The 20,824-nt window shown below is 44.8% G+C and overlaps 1 long non-coding RNA gene across 1 annotated transcript in view; it reads right to left on the minus strand.

Annotated features, from left to right (window-relative positions):
• LOC112549535 overlaps window positions 1-16,717 on the minus strand; it is a 21,908-nt gene extending 5,191 nt beyond the window's left edge. Inside the window, exons 1-2 of the long non-coding RNA XR_003092981.1 lie at window positions 16,306-16,717; window positions 2,486-2,565 (exon numbers count right to left, since the gene is read on the minus strand). This is a non-coding gene — a long non-coding RNA (uncharacterized LOC112549535). The remainder of the gene's footprint in view (window positions 1-2,485; window positions 2,566-16,305) is intronic.
• Between the last annotated feature and the right edge of the window lie 4,107 nt (window positions 16,718-20,824).

Genomic DNA, 20,824 nt, shown 5'->3' on the forward strand with positions numbered 1-20,824 from the left:
CTCTTCCAGCACCACACTGATTTAGCACCAGTGCAAAGCAGAGCAGGCTCCTAGCGCCTCACTGCGGATGGGTTTTCCTCCCAAGTGGTAAGACCAGCCTAGCCTTGCATAACTTGTGAGCACTCCTTGCAGGGGGGCTGCAAAGACGATGGAGCTGGGCTGTTCTCAGTGGGGGCAGATACAGGACAAGGAGCAATGGGCTCAAGCTGCAGCAAGGGAAGTTGAGGTTGGATATGAGGAAAAACTCTCTCACTAGGAGGGTAGTAAAGCACTGGAACAGGTTAACCAGACAGGCTGTGGAGTCTCCATGCTTGGAGGTTTTTAACCAAGTTAGACAAAGGCTGGGATGATGTAGCTGGGGCTGGTCCTGGTCTGAGCAGGGGGTTGGACTAGGTGTGACCTCCTGAGGTCCCTTCAACCCTCATTTTCTAGATGATTCTTTGACTGACTCACAGCATCATTGACGCTGTCATTCACCAAAGCAGTTGAGGGTCAGAGAAGCCGTTGCCAAGTCAGACTATTAAAACTGCTTGTTTTTGGGATGGCAAACTTTGCTGGCACCTGGACACTCAAGAGAAACTGCCTCTCAGCAGCTGTTACTGCATCAGAGGAAGAGATGCCAGAAGTGGCAGGGTCTAGTCCAGAAGGTTTTTTCTATAATACTCAAACTGCTGGAGTTTTTATAAACCTCATTATTTGAAAAATCCATCAAAAATGTACCGGAAAATCTGTATTGCCTGCTGTTCAGTTAAATGGCTCCCATCTTGTCATTAGCCACTAGAAGTTGCTCTATCATAAAACCCCCCCTGTGCGTCTGTAAAGCGATTGCTTTCATGTCCGTGCCCCCAGGCACTCAGCCAGGGAGCTGTGCGCTCTGTCAATCTTTGGCCATCTGTGCCCTTTCCCCCACCACCCTCGTGCTTTAATATTTCTGGCAGCCATTTCTCTTAAGGCGATTACGAGCTTGCATCTTTCAGCAGCGTAACGGGAGAGAGGAGCTCATAGGGCCTGTCTAGTGCGGACCCTCACATCTCAGCTTCACAGCAGCTTTCTGAGCTACCCTGGGCATTAAAGCCCCACCTTTAAAGGGACTGAGCACTTCCAAATCCCGCCAAAGTCACTAGTGTTATATTGGTGCAATGCACCCAGAAATCACTGACTCCAGCCACAAGCGTGGGAGAGCGCTGCCAGACTGGCAGGCACAGAATACATTGCACCTGTAATGTAAAGCTATCCATTCATTGGCATTAGCCGATTCAACAGCAAGTAACTAGAGATTCACACATGCAGATTCAACACATTCGCATGTCTCACAAATGGGAAATAAAGGCATTGTGTATCTCCACAGGATGACACCTGCCAGTGACAACCTGAGCTCCCTCCGTCATTCTCGGTTCATGGCTTGAAGCCCCACGTGGCATCACCTGGAGGGATGGGCTTGGCTAGACGCTGCGTATCAGACGTTGCTATTATTTAGATCCAATGCTGAATACCTCAGGACACAGGCTCTGACTTTTATTTTTGCTGGGGTGGGGAGGCTAAGATGATGGACATGTGGAAAGTTTTGCACATTTCAGGTGACAGCCCTCTTCCTGAGGAGGGTCAGGGCTCTCGGGCCCCCATATCCTCGGCACCCATGCCTTAGGAAGTAACATGCTGGAGCTTTTGGGAGAAGGCGAGCAGGCAAGAAGGGGAGGAGGAGGTCACGCTGAGGTCTGGGAGCTGGAAAAAGTTTGCTGATCAGAGGAAAGGTTACAGAATAGGAAGGTGGCAGGGGAGCCTTGACAGAGCCCAAGCGGCTCTCTCCAGCGGGAGGCAGATGTTTCAGTACCGCACATCTGGCCGCTTCCCCCAGGAGCAGAGTCAGACAAGAACAATTGCATCAGTATCTCCCCGCCCCTGAGCGGTCTGGCACTCCCTCTGCTTGCCCTTGTCCTCGACCAGCATGCTACCCTGGCAAAGCTCACACCAAGCATGGGTACCACTGGATTCAGGCAGTGCAGCTTGTTTGCTGAGGCTTTGGCCGAGCGTGTCCAGCACCCCATAAAAAATAATACACACATAACCATTTGCTGCTGCAAGTCAAATTCACTGCCAATGAGAGTCCAGCGGGCTGTATTAGAGCTGTCTTTTGGATGGGGCTACCGCCCTGTAAAGGGATTCGAGCCAGCTTTGAGAAATCAATTTTCCATTCTTTTCTCCGTTATGAATAGAGTTTCAAAGTCTCAGTAGGTCTTTTCTGCTACAGCCAATGTCAAGCTGCCTCTCTCCGGCTTAAATCAGCACCCCCTGTTGATCACGCTGGAGGTGCGGGATTCAAAACAGCAGGGGCAAGAGACAGACAGATTGAGGTTAGCACCAGCTGCAGTGGCAAAGTGGACTGACGGATGCTTTTAATAACTGCAAATGCTATTCTTGGGGCTGATGATTTAGCATTTAGGATAAGATAGAGAGGGAATTAAAATGAACCAAGGAGAGCACTTACTTTTTATCCATGCCTGCCTGCTGCCTGCTGGCTCCAGTCCTCATCACGCTATTAATGCATATGGATACTATTTCCTTTCACTGGAAGAACAAAAATACAAAATTGCTTGATTCAACAGTTGGAATATTATAGCTCTTCTTTATGGAGGCTATTGTGGCAGGTCACTTAACTATGTCAGCAAAGGTTTGAATTTTAACCTGTCAGAATGATAGCTTAGAATCAAAATTTGTCAGCTCAGATGCAAGCAGCATTCTGAGGCTGTGTTAGTTAGGCTGTGTTAAAATACACTTTTAATGGCCTGCATAGGTGTTCAGAGGAGTGAGTTTTTCAAACGCAATTTTTTTCCCAATGCTGCATTCCTGTTCTCCCAAAATTTGGGTTTAGAACTTATCACCTTTCTAAGAGCAGGAGCCCCATTGTGCTGGGAGCTGTATAGAGACAGAGACCAAATCCTGGCACAGCAGGGGCTGGCTCTAGCCTGCCACACCTACTTCACCATCCTAGGTAAGGCAGGAAAAATGAGTTGGGCTCAGCATGTTATTCCCTGGCGGCTCTATTCAAAGCCCCTAGCAATCAATGGAAATACTTTTGCTGAAGGGCCCCCGGGGGACTGGGTCCTAAGAAAGGCATCCCCCCGGCTTCAGGGTTCTTCAGATTTTTCTTTAAAGACTAAGTCCAGGGGCATGATTTTTCCAGCATAAATCATGTCCTGCAGAATCAGCCATAAGGGTCTTTGTCTTTGCTGGATGGAGGAAGGGTGGGAGGGGGAGTGAATTTTTATTTTTTTTTACCATTCATTATCTAATGTGTTAAAATCCTAGGGTAGAACAAGGCAAAATGTAGCTGTAAAAGGCTTTCCCTTCGGATTTACGCACACCAGCTAGCGTGTGTTAGAACTACAAGTTGCCTTGTCTACCCAAGGAATTCAGCATGTGTTAGCTAATGTTTGTTAAAAATTCACCATTTGTCCCAAGAGTAGACACAGCTACAAGAGGGCCGGGATGCTCCCAGTTCCCGGCAGTTACCCTTGCGTGTTTTGCTGCTTTTCCAGCTTTGGGATTCTCACCTCCTCGGTGTCAGCACTTAATTCCCGCAGCGACCCCCTGCCTCCACTTCTGCTCTCAGACAAGAGTCCTGAAGTCGATTCCAGTCCGTCCACCAGCCCAGCCCCCAGCTGCTCTGACTCAAGTCCCTTGTAGGGTCTGACATCCACACTCCTCATGCGTCCCCCGTGGGTCGTGCTGCCACGGGAAACTGCACGGCCCTGGTATCCGATGCAGAGAAGCAGCAATCAATATTCCAATCCATAGCTCGTCTCGAGGCTCAGGTGTGGATGTCACCCTCCTACAGGTCTCCCACTCCCTGCCTTTCACCTCGGCGTGAAGCTGATCTCCGAAATCGGAGGGAGGCGAGCTTTACCCATGGGGCTGCAAGTGGCAGCCTCCTCCCCCCTGTCTAGTGGGTGAGGATCATTCGGTGTTTTGATTTTATTGAGAGGTAATTTGTGTTCAGAATGTTTAACGGATCTTAAAAACGAGGTGACATTGTCACTGCCTGCGCTTCCATGGCAACCCGTATTTATTCCTCAGGGCTGTTTCATAATAATTAATACACCACTTCCATTCACGCTCCCTGTGCTCGCAGTGCGTGGCACAGCCACCGCTGGGATTTACCTGGGTCACACAAAACATTTCTGCTAATGAATGAGAAGCAAGAACTTTTCTGGGGCGTTCTGGCAGCCGTGGCAAGGCAGAGGCAGAAGCCGACAGCCCCTCTTCCATCAGTCCAGCCCTCCCCAGCGCTCATAAGAGGGCAGCAGAAGGAGCAAGCGTATGTGGACACGTGCGGGTGCAAACCTCTTCGGCAGGACCTCGAAGTGGCAAAAGGCCCACCCCTGCAAATGAGACGCACAACCCAGAAGCCAGGCAATCGGAGAGGGACCAGATAATGAGCAAACAGGGGTGAGGGCTGCAAGTTGCAGGGTCAGAACAAGGAATCCACAGGCCTTAAGGCCAAAATACGCTGTTCACCCTCTAGTAGGTGCAGCAATTACTGGACAAGCTTGGGATGAGCACAATGAAGTGCATGAGGGAAATGCAGTCTCCACAGGCTATTCAAGATTTGGCTGCAATCCTCACGCCACCAGCAAAGAGGCCAATTAGCCTCCATTGCAGAGATGGACTGTGGGCACTGGATGGAATAGCAGAGATTTAAACCCCCGCCCCCAAAACCAGACCACTTGTCTTTTCTCTCTTGGAAAATGGCACACTCCTGTTCCCTGATGGGATGCATCCAACCTCTTAAAAGCAGCTGCCTCCACTGCAAGCCAGCTATTAACATGTGTGAATATGCAGCTGTGCAGGGACCCTGCTCAGTGTGTCCTATAGGAAAAACATACTTGGGGCCCAATATCTGCCTTCATGCATCCTTTAGTTATTAGGAAGATGTATCACAGATCTGGACAAAGAGCTTGCCACCAGTATTAGTGCTCCTACCTGAAAAGGATCCATTAGACTTGGAGCCACAAGCTCCTCCTTGGGATTACCTCGATTCCAGTGGGAACGGAGGATATTGTCACCTCACAGAACCAGGCTCGACACTGGTCATTTGTCATGTCAGGGAAAAACGGCTGCAGAGCTTTACAGAAAGTCTACAAGCAGGGATAAGCAGGTGTCCCGCTTGCATTCAAGGTTGGGATTCTCTGGTCCAGCAGCAGTGAGTGCAGCCTCTGTCCTTGGATGTGTTGTTGGTCTAAAGATGGCCAAAGACAGGCACATTTTGGGAGACTACATCAGCAAAACCTCCATCCAAAGAATGATTTGCAAATCCCACAGTCCCTGTCCCCACTTTGGAGTCTGTCAGGGAACAACACTCAGCTCCTCCAGGGGGGAAGCGGATCACAGTTCTAGCTGCCTTCTATCTGTGATAGCAGTGATCAAGGCAAAGCTACGAAAACAGCCTGCAGCCATAACGCCTCGGGCTATAATCTTGCCAGATCTCATATGCTAAGTAGGGGCAGGCTTATTCCTTGCATGGGAGACAGGGAAAAAAAGCCCAGGTGCTGCAAAGGCTCTGTGGGAGTGGTGGGGGGAGGTAACCTTTGGAGCCTAAGTGAGGTGAGGGGGCTTCGGGCTGCCAGAGCCACCAGCTCTTCAGAGGAGACATGAAATCCACAGCCTGAGCCCATTACAGTCATTAAGGAGTCAGCAGCACTTTTCACAGGAGGAGTACAAGCACTGGCGTCCTGGCCAACATCCCATTTGGGTAATTACATTCTGCCAACCACGATCCCCCCTGCAGCTTCACTCGGAGATGGGATGCAGAGGCCATTCTCTGCCTAGATGCTTTTCTGGCCTTTCTTCCTGCTGGCTAAACTCAAAAAAGGGATCTTGCTGTGAGGAATGACTTGTGCCTTGTTGGCATCAGTCTGAAAGGTGCTGGGGAAAGACTCCCGTTGGAAATAACTTCAAGGGGGGGGAGGAAGGGTGTTGCGGCTGATGCAGGTGGCTGGGATTCATCTGCCACAGGCTCTGGAGAGGGGTCACCTTGATCCTCTCTCTGTTACTTGGCTTCCCCCTCTCCCCCAGTAAAATGGGGTTTACTATTATTATTATTATTCATGTTATGTTTATGCATCTAATGTAGGGCGCTGCCATGCTAGGTGGTACACAGACCCACCATAAATGACCACTCCTAGCCTAAGGAGCTTACAGTCCAAGACGCTGATCGGCATCGGAGCATGTTGTAAAGGGTGGCGAGATCCAGCAAAGACAGGCCGTGGCAAAGTGCAGAGAATAACTCGATGTCTATGCCAAGAACTCTGCTTTCCTCTCCTGACCCCTCTGTCTCCTGCAGAGTGAAATGTTGGAAGAGAAGGCATTAAGTGATCAATGACTGATGTAAATTAGAACAGAGAGCAAGTGAGCAAGAGAGAACATCCTGGAGCTGTGCCTTGGTATAATTTACCACGGTTTGACTGTAGCCTCTGACTGAGTACTGAATGGGCCTAGGCACCATCATTCACCCCAAGCTGATTGTATTCACGGCCACGAAAAGGAACCCCCCGAGCTAATGGAGTCAAATGTTTTTTCAGTGCCCGATAAAGCCGCCACAATGAAAACATTCCCGCATCCCCATGAAGTATAGGGAGAGGAGCGCTGATAAATCTCAACTGGTCTGAATATACTGGTACTATGTGGGGTTTTTTTCAATTGCCTTATAGTTCCTATCCTCGCTGACACAGCCTGTCAGGAGATTTCTGTCTATATTTACCAAAGACAGGAGCTTGCACAGCTTGGGTCCTATCCAATTTCATTTTGCTGGCTAGGTTGAGAACCGAGTCAGAAGGGGCTAGGACCGTGCATTAGAGCTCTCTTGTGAATAGCTAAGAGGTTTAATAAAGAGATCCCAAAAAGTTTTCGAACAGTTTACTGGCAATCTGTCAAGTGCAGGAGCCTTTCCTGCCTGAAGGCTTGGAATCATTTCACTCTCTCTTTCCTAACGATTTCTCCTGATCCTCCATCAGACTGAAGCGACCTCTTGCATCAATGTCATGTGTCAAAGGAGACATCTCAGGAGGCCTCCTCCCCTACCTCCAAGGGCACAGCATTCTCCAGATGAGAGTTTGAGAACCTTATTAGTTTTGATTAGTGAGACCACAGCCTCCGGCTTTTAGCTGAAAGCGTCCCACTGTGGCAGCAAAGCCAACCCTTGCTCTCTGTTCTGCCTAACTTCAGACTAGCACTACCTCTCCTTTTCCCTAGTCAGACTTACACACTAAACATCTTCTTAAAGATAACATGGGCTCAAAGCTTTGTCCCCCTTGACTGTTAGTATCAGGGCAGTCTCTCAAAGCCCTAGTTGCAGGTCAGGACTATGGGGCCAAACACAGAACAAAGATAGTGTCAGCCCCCAAAAGCCTGCAGTTTAATAGCAAGTGAAGACTATTTTGCCCAGTCTGAGATGCCCATTGCACTGCCGGCAGAGCTCATCTGCTCCAGACCAGGATGCGTGCACAGCCTGGAGATGATTGTCCTTGTTTGTCCTATAAACAGAACGATTCTTTTTCCTAGGGGAGCTCATTTGTTTAGCTGGGACTTGCACCGCTCTCTCTCGTTTTTGCAACTAATAAGTGGCTGGTAGAGATCTGCATCTGTGAAAACGTATGGCCCCTCTTCTTTGGGTTTTACTTTATTTCATAAGCATGATTTGCATTTCTCGATCACTTCCCATCCCAAGACCTCTGTGTGCTTTACAAACGTTGACGAGTTTAGCCTCATCACACCTGAGCAACATGTTTTACACATGGGGAAACTGAGGCACAAGAGTTGCAGTTACTCAGTGTAACCGAAAATTTGTGATAGAGTTATATGTCCTACTTCCCATGCTAGTGCACAAAGCCACTAGATCATCCTTGATGCTGTAAAACTTCAGACCCTCATTCTCCCCAGCCTGGGTTATTCTGGTACAAGAGAGTGGAAACTCCAGGAGGTAAAATCCACATGGTTTTCTCTGAATTCATCCCGCTGAGTAGGAAGCAAAGTTCATCCTTTTATAGAAGTGGTGGGAACTCCACTCTTCCTAAAACTCACAGATCTGCAGGTGTCAGCATGGTGGACCCTCTGCCTCTCACTCCTAGGCACTGTAGCTCTTGTAGGATCTGTGCAAATCAGAGACCACAACTGCCTGTGGCACAGTGATAGGTCTCTGTGAGGATGGGAAAAGAGTTGGCAGCATCCGCATTAAATGTGAGCTGCTGTTCACTGAAGCTGGGGAGAGAAGACCTTCCTGGTGACCCGCTGGCTCACTCCTGGAGCCAGAGCCTCATTTGTGCTCATTTTACCCAGAGTCATAAGGTTCAGAAGCAATGTGTAGAACATACCTATCTCCACCAGCATCCGACTTCCCCTACCCCCTTACTGACCACTCATCACAGGCAGACACTCACCTCTTGAAGTCTGTTCAGTTATTAGACTCCCTCCTGCAAAACATGCTGTCTTCATCCCTCAGCTGCTAAGCAAGGCATTTGGGCTGCGCCCACAAGACTTTATAACATCATGAATGCCAAAGACCCAGCAGTTAAAGGCAATTCTCTACTCCAAGATTTTTAATTGTGGACCTAAGGTAAACATCTGCACTCCTAGCAGCAGGATTTGGCAGTGATGTGATAATGCCTCATTGAGGAAGGCTTCAAAGTACTTTCCCCAAGGTCCCATGTCATCTTTCTCATTTCACACAGGAGAAAGCTACAGCACAGAGGTACAATTACTTGCTAGGAGTCACTCAGCAAGTGAGCGACATGGTCAGGGATAGCACCCAGCCTTCTTCTCCTGGAGCTCTAACCATCAGGAGCACCAGCAGCTGTTGCCAAAAGATTAAAACCTTGAGACAAGTTCTTGGCAGACCTAAAGACCTTTTTAATTCACCTTTAACAAGAGAAATGAGTAAAAGCAGAACAGAGTCTTGACATACTATCATGAACTACCTGCATTTGTACCTGGCCCCTCCTGGATGGACTCAGAAGAGGTCAATTGAACGTCATGTTCCCTCAAACATTAACAGGGAAGATTCTCCTTTAGCAGCAGGGGTAGGGCCTGTGCTTTTAAAGGAGAAAAATGCCTGCTGCTGCCCTGAAATTCAGAGTGACAACAGCATGCAGGAGTGAGCAAGATGAAGGTTCTGGCAGACCAGCTGCATATACAGCTTTTTATGCCACATGCATCACCATATTGCAGTTATTCAAAACCAGGGCAGGCAACAGCACCCTGGGGTGCCTTGAGATCTATTCAGGTGTGCTGTGGGGTGTTAGCATTGTTAGTCGTGCGAACATAATTCACAACGTAAACCCAGAGGTTTCAAATAGGAAGCTATAGTGTTAAGAGCATTCTGACTTGTGGTTTTCCTGAGTTCCTTACAACAGAAGAGTTGCGCTAGTATTTTTCCGTAGTCAAGAAACGAGTTAAAATGAAGAGCCTGCATTTTCCAAGGGGTGCCTTGAGTCTAAAAAGGTTGAGAGAACCATTGCCATAGTGGTTGAGGGCCTGGTGTTGTTACATGAGAGAATATTGCAAAGGGTTTCCAAGCTTTAGTTGTTTTAGCACAGGGGCTGAGCTGTAAAACGCTGCATCCACCCGCAGCTTTTTCACTTCTGCAATGTGTTAAATTAAGTTCTTAAGAAGCCCTTGCTACCTACAGCCCCCCCCCCCCCCCCCCCCCATTTTGAGGTTCATTTCCAGGTAGGAATGTAGAACGAGGCCGCCTACGGCTGCAGGAAGCACATTAGCAGATGTAATTGCTCCTACCTAATTAAAAAGGGTGACCTTTCTGGTTGCAGCTGTCTCGTGGCAAAACAACTCTCTTCCTCTGAGCTCATTGTTCAGGAAGGTGGATGGTCAGGTGGAAACCTGTGAAAGGCACCAGCACTCAGCATGAGGAGGAGGTAATTGTGCTTTCACCTGCTATAACAGAAACAGATTTTCTACTCAAGCTTGCAGATGACCTTCTCCAATCAAACATTAACTTTGCAGCAAACAATCATTAGGGAGCATTTGCAGGCTTTAATAATTAATGCTTTTATTAATCCACAGGCTCCATTTCAAATAACAGGTCTCTCAAAAATTAATTTTGTTGCCATTTCAGGTCTGTAGGAGAGGAGAAATGAGTGCCATTTCCACACCGAGTGGGGAGAAGAGATTTATAGCACGTGGCACTTTCTGAAGGTGCTGGATCCGCACTGAGAATTGGAATGGTGCAGCTTACTAACTCAACTGCCAGGCTTACGGGCATGGAGTTGTTAAAGCGGGAACTCTGAGAAATAGGATTACTGGGAGCTACACAATCCAAAATCCAATCAAGAAAGGCTGCAAATTTTCAGATTTCTGAAACTCCATCAGTTGCTTATTAACTGCAAAAGAAAGCAAAGCAAAGGCCAAGGTGTAAGCTCCAGCTAAACAAATGAGCTCCTTTAGGAAAAAAGGATCTACTTTAAAGGGCAAGCAGAGACTGCAGAGAGGGAAACATCCACAGAAATGTACTGTGTACACATCCCTATCTGGAGCAGGTGACTTCTGCCTGCAGTGAGATAGACAGCCTACACTAAGCAAAATAAAGTCTTCAGTTCCTCTGAAATTGCACTTTAGGATGGGCACTCTCTCTTTATTGTGTGTTTGTAGAGCATCTATGGCTACAGCATCCTGGTCCCTGACTGGAATCACAGGCAGTACCACAGTACAAATAACAGCACAGATTCACCAGCTTGCTAGAGACAGACAGCACCAGGGGAACAGGGTGCCAACTCTTCTTGGAACCACAAGCCTTTAGCAGCCTCCAGTTGCCAGGATTTCAGGTGCTGGACCTGCTCTCCATCGCCCACAGGGTGGCTTGCACGGGAACCCAGTTCCTCCCAGTAAGTGAGAGACAAGCAGCAGGAGCATGGACAAGCCACCCCACCTCGGATCTATGGCAATAGGGCCCACAGCAGCCTCTTTTGGATCACATTGTCTGGAGCACTTCAGATGTTCCCGGGGTGGCCTACAAAATGGTGCTGCTCCCTTCACCCAAGCAAGATGAAGTCGATTCTGCCAGCTGCAGCCCAGCCTGATGATACCACTAGGGCTTGTTGTCACTGAACTGATGCTCATTTTGTATGGTGGGTTGGGAGCAAGAGGGACTGGCACGGGGTAAGTCAGAATGCAGCTGCTAAGATCTTCCCAGCCATATAGCCCCTACCCCACTTTGAATCACTGTGCTGTTTGCAGTGCTATCAAGTCCAAAGCTCCACATTGAAGGCATCATCACACTCTGCCCCTTTCTATTTGTTCTCCTTTGTCTCTTATCAGGTCACCTGTTCTGGTCATGCAACAAACCTGGCTGCTAAGCACCCCTCTACCAACTTCCCCCTGCCAGAGAAACATCTTCCTTGAATTAATCTGTAAACTGCTACTCCATTCTCCTTTAAATCCTGGACCCATTTCTTTCACGGTGCCTACAGAAAGTCATCCAGCATAAGGCTGGTTGAGGGACCTCACTGTTTAAGGTAGAACCAAGGGACCAAGAAGAGCATCAATTATTACTGAAGCCTGAAAACACTGCCTAATATTTTTCTGTTGCTGCTAGATACAGCCAAGGGGTATTAAATAAAAACAAATTTGAGAAATGAGTGCTGAATATAAGAAGTGGGCACAACTCAGTTGCATCCCATACCTTCACCTTGTCACTTATATTCAAACAAATTAGGGCACAGACAATGTTGGGCCGTGTGCATTTGCTCCTGGCATGCTGTGGGCACTACTGGAAAACAAACAGTAATTTAGCAATAGCATATAAAACTGTCAGTTGAAGAGAGTAAGCAGCAGTGGTTAATCCAGACTAAATAACTATTAAACATAGATGAGGCCAAAAAAACAAAGAAACAAGTGAAAAAATTCTGCCGTGTCATCCTTTCCTCTTTTGTGTCTTTCTGTCATCTTGGCTAGATTGTAAGCAATGTGGGACAGGGACCATTCTTATCTTCTGTGCGTAAAGTGTGTCATCCCGGTGTCAGAGCTAGGAAGGGAACCTACATCTCAGGACTTCACAGATCTATACTGTAAGCTACTAGATTAATTCCATCTTTTTAGCACGGAAGTGGATGGGATATATGTGGGATAATTGAATAGAAATTCCCTCTGCAGTGACTAACCTTTGCCTTTGTGTTTGACTATACTTGAGAAGCGTTTCTGACTTTCTAGGCATTATTGCTATTTAGAAACGCAGCATGAGAATCAGATTGTTAATGCATTATTTCATGTCATAAAAATGCAGTAAAACTCCTGGTTTCAATTCTTCCAGCCTCTCCCCTATCAATACCTAAGTGGGCCTCCTGCTGTTCTCCATCACATTGCTACATTTCCTTCCTTCTTTTCTTGAGCCATGGTAAATCGGAAACAAACTGAGAGAGGGACCAGAAAACATCAGGTTCTTTTGCTAACGTATATATTTAGGTATTTGTTATTGTGCATAATCGTTTTGCAGCTGTGGGCTAGGTATGCCATGGCCATTTTTTTTTCTCTCTCTCAGAGAAGTAAATTCCCTTCTGAACACTTCTACACAGATCCTCTGAACTTCCATCTCCCAGACATTGTAAAAAACCACCTCAAGTAATACCCAGCACTTATACGGGGCACAATAAGTACTGCATGTGATCATATAAGGGTTGGCAAACACGTGATCTTCACGACATTCCCTTTAAAAGTAGGTGAGATTCCCATTTTACAGATGGATAAAGCAGGTACACAGTGGTCAAACAGCTTCCCCTAGGGTTATTTGGTAGTTCTCTGCTCCTAGAGATGACTCAACTTTCTGCATCCCAATATGTAAAATAAAGCAGTTGTTAAAAAACAAAAAACAATCCCACTAAAACCAAACAAGAACCTGGAACAGCTGGGAGATTGTTAAAATGGATTTTATGACAAAATATATAGGATGAGAAGGAATAGTATTAAGAACTAGGTTCCTATTAGCTAATCCATTTAATTCAATAATTACAAGCAATTATCTTTATATGTATTAATAAAAAAGGTCCTATTTTACGTATATGTGTTACCAGATCCGGGGAATATAGCCAGGCCTGCTTAATAGGTATTTTAGTCCCTCTATACACCATGGTGACTGGCACCCAAAATTACCTAGGTGTATCTATACCTAGACTAATGAAGCTTGACTGTGAATTTGAAAAATAGGCATCTGAAAAACGTACCTGCTAGAAAATGGAGAGCATTGCTTGTACTTGGTAAACCAGCTCTGCCCAGACAGAATGGGCTCACCTCACCTCACCTCGCCGTATTGTAGACCACCAAGATCCAAGGTGGCTTCAGAGATTTTAGCAAACCATGTACAACAATGCCACTGAGAAAGTGTGGGTCATTTTCTACATATGCACATGCTTCTGATGTGCAAAATATGAGCAGCATAAGAACAACAAGAGAGTAACAGTTAATGCATTACACCAAATTGCAAATCTTGATTCACTTGCCTGCTGTACCAGATGTCATATATGAATGAGGGCAAGTGTCTTATAGCCAGATTTCTAAAGAACTCAACCTTCATCTAGCACTTGGAGGAGATCTCTAAGCATTTGGAGGAGAAGAAGGTGATTAGGAACAGTCAGCATGGATTCACCAAGGACAAGTCATGCCTGTCCAACCTGATTGCAGGCTATGATTTGATGATTGGCTGTGTGGATAGGGCAAGAGCAGTGGACATGATATACCTTCACTTTAGCAAGGCTTTTGATATGGTCTATAGTCTCCCACAATGTTCTTGCAAGCAGGCTACAGAAGTATGGGCTGGATGAATGGACTGTAAGGTGGGGAGAAAACTGGCTGGATATTTGGGCTCAAAAGGTAGAACTCAATGGCTTGACGTCTAGTTGGCAGCAGGTCTCAAGTGGAGTGCCCCACGGCTCAGTCCTAGGGCTGTTTTTTTTTTCAATATCTTTATCAATGATCTGGAAGATGGGATGGAGTTCACCCTCAGCAAGTTTTCAGATGACATGAAGCTGGGGGGAGTAGTAGATACACTGGAGAATAGGGATAGGATTCAGAGACAAATTGGAGGACTGGACCAAAAGAAATCTCTTTAGGTTTAATAAGGACAAGTGGATAGTCCTGCACTTAGGGCAGAACAATCCCATGCACCGGGACAGGCTGGGGGCTGACTGGCTGGGCAGCAGCTCTGCAGAACAGGACCTGGTGGTGACAGTGGACAATAAACTGAATAGGAGCCAGCAGCCTACCCTTGCTGCCAAGAAGGCTAAGAGCATCCTAGGCTGCATTGCTAGGTGTGTTACCAGTAGGTCAAGGGCAGTGATTCTTCCTCTCTACTCAGCACCGGTGAGGCCACATCTGGAGTCCTGTGTCCTGTTTTGGGCTACAAAACACTACAGAAAGGATGTCGCCAAATTAGAGAGAGTCCAATGGAGAGCAATGAAAATGGTTCAGGGGCTGGGGGACATGACTTGTGAGGACAGACTGAGGGAACTGGGCTGATTTAGTCTGGAGAAGAGAAGACTGGAGGAGGATTTAATAGCAGCTTTCAAATCCCTGCAGGGGAAAGCAAAAGATGAAGCTGAACTGTTCTCAATGGTGGCAGATGACAGAACAAGGAGCAATGGACTCAAGTTGCTGCAGGGTAAGTTGAGGTTGCATATGAGGAAAAACTCTCTCACTAGGAGGGTGGTGAAACACTGGAACAGGTTAGCCACAGAGGTTGTGGAGTCTCCATCCTTGGAGGTTTTTAAGACCTAGCTAGACAAAGCCTTGGCCAGAATAATCTAGTTGGGGATGGTCCTACTTTGAGCAGGGGTTGGACTAGATGTGACCTCTGGAGGTCCCTTCCAATCCTAATTTTGTATGATTCTAGGCACCAACACAAGCGCTGATCTCATCTGCAAATCTGGCTACAGTGGAAGCTGCTAGGTACTAGGCTTTGTAGAAAATGGATCTGGAATCAAGTGTCTTGCTTCCCAACACGTACAATGGGAGTGCTCCTTGTCTTTTGCTTGTTGTTTTAATCAGTTCAGTCTGCACGCACTTCAAGGCAGAGACTTCCTCTTACTGCGTGTACATACAGCACTTAGCAGAAAGGGGCACTTATCTTGGCTAAGGACTAGAGACACCACTGTGATGCAAATAAAAGAACATGATAATATAATTCAATAAAAAGGGGGAAAACCAGATTCATTCTATAATCCTCCTCATCTCCTTAAAGGAATCAAAAGACTAGTCCTGCTTTTGTAGCTATGTGGGATTATCACATATGCTATACACACAGAGAGCTGTGAGGCACCACAGGGGTTCTAACCGAGCAAGGTTTGAGCAACGGCATTAAGAGTGGAGAAGCCATGAATGAGCATATGCAAATGCCAATAAAGCCCTGATGCCACAACATCAGAGTATCTGTTTTTAAATGCTTTTATTTAAACTTTATCCCGTGTGTGCGTGTGTATTTTCTATGTACCTCTGCCTTTAAATCCGTCTGTCTTTGGTCTGAGTCCAACTACCTGGGCTTTGGTGGGATAGAATTAAGCATGACAGGAATGTTTAAATGCAATTTGAAAAAGCTTTGTTGTGTAATTAAATTGTCTATCAGGGCTAAAAAATACCATATCCCATTGCAAATTAAGGAGATTCCAGATACTTTTCAGTTATATAGGCCATTTATTTTTAGCCTTCTTGATTGATAAGATTTTGGGTCTAAAGATGACTTTGTCCAGGACTGAAAGTTGCCTAAGTATGTTTCTAAACAGGAGTTTTCTTCTCTGGAAGGTGTCACAAATTTCACATTTTTGAGAGCTCTAAACAGTGGATTTCAAGACCTGATCTTTGAAAGCTACTTAGGGAGTTGTAACATTAGTCATCCTAACAAAGATGGATAATATAAAGATTGTAAGTGAGGTGGCATGAGGCACATAATAAATTCAATTTATTATATGAATAGCACCAGCATGTATGGAAGACATGTGAAATATTGCACACATCCCCTTCAGCTATATATTCACCTGTATTTATGTCAAGCCTTGGACAAGAGTCTACATTTGCTTCTGTTGCCTTAATAGAATGAAATATAGGATCAAGCAGTTTTTAGCTATACAGAGTCTCATATGGGAAGATTTTTCTGTAACAACAAAAGTATAATCAATATACGAAATCAATGCATTTGTCAGCTGAGTCTATGGTGCTGAATTCCATGCTCCTTTACATGCAGTTTCCAAGATAAATAAAATTTAGGTGCCTGTTTAAAAATTACTTTGGAAAACTGTTTTAGCCATTAAACATGCCTACCTGTTCATGCTTTGTTCTTTAATCAGGGTCTAGTCTGCTACAGGTGTCACAGGCCCCCTTGTGGTTATATTATAAAAGAAATATATTCCCTTTCTGCACAGGTCTGTGTTCAGAAGAAGGTGCTGTTCTTTTTGTTCCAGTCAGATTCTGAACAAATGTTTTCACGATGCCTAATAAATCAGAAATCAATTGTGATATTTAGAAGCAGGTCCAGCTGTACTTTCAGGATCTGAGTTTTTGGTTCAAGCTAGACTTCAATAATAAGCTACTATTTCTTGACCTTTCTAACACCTTTCATCAGAGGAGCTCAATATTTTACAGCTAACAAACCCTCTCAATAAATGTAGTCAGACTATTCATTGACTGGAAAACTGAAGCAGATACTTTAAGTGATCTGCCTAAGGACATACAAGGGAACTGTCACGTAGCCATAAACAGAACCCAGGAATCAGTTAAAATGCATCCTTTTCCTCCCTCCAACTTCTAAAGTGTTCGTGGGTCCAACTAGACTGGGAAACCCACAGAAATAAAATATATAGGTAAATAAATTAACACTTCGCTCTCATTGCAGCTTACTTTGGACCCTTCACAATAAAACGAGCCTGATCTCAACCACTATCTAACCGCCCGAGTATAATATAATACCCTTCCTTCTCAGCCAAGTAATCTATGAAGTGCCAGGAAAGGAGCAGAGCAGCATTTGGGTAAGAGCGTTACGAGTTCCATATGGCAGCTGTATATTCTGAAGGTTGTATGAACAATGGACGTATCAGCGTTTTCTGGAAGAGAGTTTAAAGAAACGTATTCCCGGGAGCAAACAAAATGTTTCGCATAGTCGTTTTGGTCAGATTTTTGATAACTGCAGTTACAAGTGGACTTGAAGTTTAAGTCTTAACCATGCTATGCTGTATTTAATTCTTATGGAGGAGAATCCAAGAAAAAAAAAAACTCTTCACAAAAGAACTGCAGATCAGCAAATGCTTGGTAAATTAAGATGCACCTGAAGAGTCTAAAAATAAAATAGAGAAAAGACTATCTGAAAAGATCATAAAGAGACTAATTGTTTAATCAAGGTTGAGGAAAATTAAGATGCAGTTGCAAATATGGCAGGAAATACAGCCCAGTTTAATGAGCAATTAATGGAGATAAAAAGAAATCGAGATTTCAAAATGCTAGTTAATTCACTTACAAGAATTCATTCCCCTGGCTTTATTACAGTGCTGAAGGAAAAGACTTAGTGAATTTTAAATACTTGCCATGAATTTTCCACAAGACGCATCAGAATTGGAACTTTGTCCCACTGGAGTGATACGTCGGAAAAAGAACAAGGGAATACACCTGGAGCAGATTCTCTCTCTGAGATCAGCATATGTTTGTTAGATAAAAGAAACAGTTAAGTATACACTTCAGAGGTAGAACAGGAAAACCTGACTTCACCATAAAATTTTAATATTCATTGAGCATTTCCAGATACCCAAAGGGAAAAGAATGCCTTTTCTCTAACTGCCGCTATTATTTTGTTATATTATAATTGAGCCATCATTGTTCGTACCCAGCTAAATTTTGATGGAAATAATTGTATGTTAATTATGAAAAAAAATCTTAGATGTATAATTTAATGAGAAAAGGAGGTTTTCATTGTAAGCAGTAACAAGGGGTATTTGCTGAACCTGACAATGTGCTCCTGTAACTGAGTTGAATTGCCACACACAGGGAATATTATAAATAAATGAGCCACTTAACTTTGAACTTGATTGGATAGGATAGGATTTTTTCCTTCCCCCGCTCCCTTCTACTAGAGAGGATTTAGTTGAACGCTTCTGTAGTTTTATTACAGCATATCACAGCAGCTCTGACTCAATTAAGATACTTTGGCATTTCAGATTCCCTTTTTGTAATCTATTATATATTAATTACTGTTTCAATGTGCTGAAGATCTAGCGCTTTCTGGCTTTGATTCCAGAAATTATAAGAAAGTACAGTCTTAAAAAGCATCCCTTTCCTCTCCCATACACTGAAGAAAGAAGCACTTTTATGCACCAACTCAAACTGGGTTGATAATGAATGTCATGATTACAGCTAGCACATACAAATCGACTGTTGAAAACAGTCAGGAGGCTGGACTGTGATACTGCTTGGACTGCTGGCAGCACACAAGTCCATAGGGATGAAGTCATACGAGGAACGGTTCATTTTTTGTAGAGCCTCTTCCACTGTATGCTGGCTCCCCATTAATTTTCTGGATCCTAACCTCAGAAACTTGTTAACGGGTATTGGGGCCCAAGGGTTGAACTCTGTCTGAGGTTGTTGAGGGTGTCTACACACATGCTCCAGGGTGGAAGAGGACATTTTAATTAGAGCAGCTCCTGGACAGCATCACATGTATTCAGTGTCCCATGTTTCAAAATGTTTGTGGGGGCACTTTAACTAAAGCTTGTTTCACGAGTTTTAACGTGCCCCCACCACCGTTTTGAAATGCGGGATGTGTTCTAATCAGAATCCTCCGGCAGACTCAATTAATTGATTAATCTAATGAGAACATGTCCGGGCACATGTACAGGCACCCCTCCGGGCATTTCTACTTGGTGACATCCACAGGCTCTTTAGCTCGGTTTGAGAGGCAATGGGCTTTAACTGGTGTTCTCTGCTGAGTGTCTTCCCTTGGAACCCTAGTTAGTAACCTTTGACCTTTTTACGTTTCATACTTTGCCCCCAAAATTGTATTGTTATGCAGTTAGTGGCTTTTCTCTAACCACTGAGGGAGGCTTCTAGTTTCCTTGGGGGCCTAGGCCTATGTGGCTGCATAACAAATAGGCCCGCTAAGCTCTTTATCGAGTGAAATAAAAATAAGCCCAATTCTTGTTACTGTGAATTCCAAAAAGCCCCATCTTTGTACACTTTTCACCAACAGAGACGGATATGGAATGGCTGCCTCTTAGAAACATGACCACCTCCTCTGAAAGAAACCCATTTAATAAAAGCAGAAAATATACAGCTTTCAAAATAGTCTTGGACCCTGAGGTTACTTTGATAAGACCATTACAATTGAATGGGTCAAATGCAAGATAAAATTAACAACTTTCCAAACTGTTTTGACAATTAGATCCCTCTCCACCCCTGGTTTTTCCACATTAAAAGATTTGGAGGAGGTACAAACTTGAAGCAGGTAGTCATTTGCTTACTTTGGAACGCTGGAGTTCCATACTGTCAGCTTCGTAATGAAGTCCTCCTTTGTCTCCAAAAGGCACAGTTCAGCCAATGCCAAAAGTTTTTACTTCCCAAAGTACACTGTTTAATGAATTAAACGCAACTTCATGATGTATGTGCCTCCCCCACAAAAAGAAAAAGGTTTGGAAAAATAGTTTCTCTCAAATTTATCCTAATAAAATCAGAAGAATGACATCTATAAATCAAGGATCGTTTATTTGAATATGCAGCAAATGAATGTGCTTCCTTCTGACTTTATTGAAAAATAGGTGATAAATATACTGAAGAAATACTACAAATAAGGCTTAGAGAGCTGGCCTTTCTTCACATGACTATTTCTACCTCAAAGTAAGATTTGTTTGGAAGTGTAACTATTTTTGGAGAGTTATATTTTACCTTAAATAGATCCCTTTAAAATATTTATACACCAAGACTAGGGCCAGATGTTCAAAAATCCTGAGCCTGAGTTGATTCAATCTTTGCAGGTTAGTCCAACCTGGCTAGGCTAAATTAGTTTTGTAACCAGACAGACATCCCAGAAATGCAGGCCGTGCCTGCAGTGGCTCAGGCTAGAAGCTGTGGGGCGCTAGAGCAGCACTCCCTTCCCTTCCACACTGCTGAGCTGAGCGGGGCATGACCAGGCCCAGCCAGGAGGCTGTGATTAGGGAGCCCCCCCCAACCCTTGATAACAGAACATTTATCAGTTCTGTTATCAGCATTTAACACCTCTTCAGAAAACAACACCTTGCTCATTACAAGCTCTTCTTAAATAGCTTTTTCCAAAGTAAGGAATGCAGGGACATTACCATCTGAGCTGTTGATTACCTCCAAAAAGTCCTAAGCTTCAACCAGGTTTATTTCATGCTGGTTTCAGCCATTTTCAAACTGGTTTATGTGCACTGAACATCTGTTCTGTTATAGGTTTAAACCAGTTTCTGGTCACTTAAACCAGTTTATGTGTAATGTCTGTCCCTAAGAGATATTTCCAAATTGACTATCAAAATCAAAGCCCACTTCCTAGTTGTAGTTTCTTAAATTCAGTGCATGTGACTCTTATGTACACAATTGGTGATGAAGCAGTACAGTGTTTTCCATTTCAGATGGTTAAATGTTTACAAATCAAAGGTTGGCCTGTGCAAGTTTTGACTGTTTAAATGATCTCATTCCACTCATCTTGCCTAAATGATATGGTGCTATTTCACCTTTCCTAAGCAAGCATTGTAGCTTGAACAGATGTCTTTCCCAATACTCCAGAGGATCAATGAAGAATTAGAGCGCCACTGCATTGAATTTTGATTTAATAAATTTATGT

The sequence above is a fragment of the Alligator sinensis genome, unplaced genomic scaffold, assembly GCF_000455745.1.
Source record: "Alligator sinensis unplaced genomic scaffold, ASM45574v1 scaffold337_1, whole genome shotgun sequence".
NCBI lineage: Eukaryota > Metazoa > Chordata > Crocodylia > Alligatoridae > Alligator > Alligator sinensis.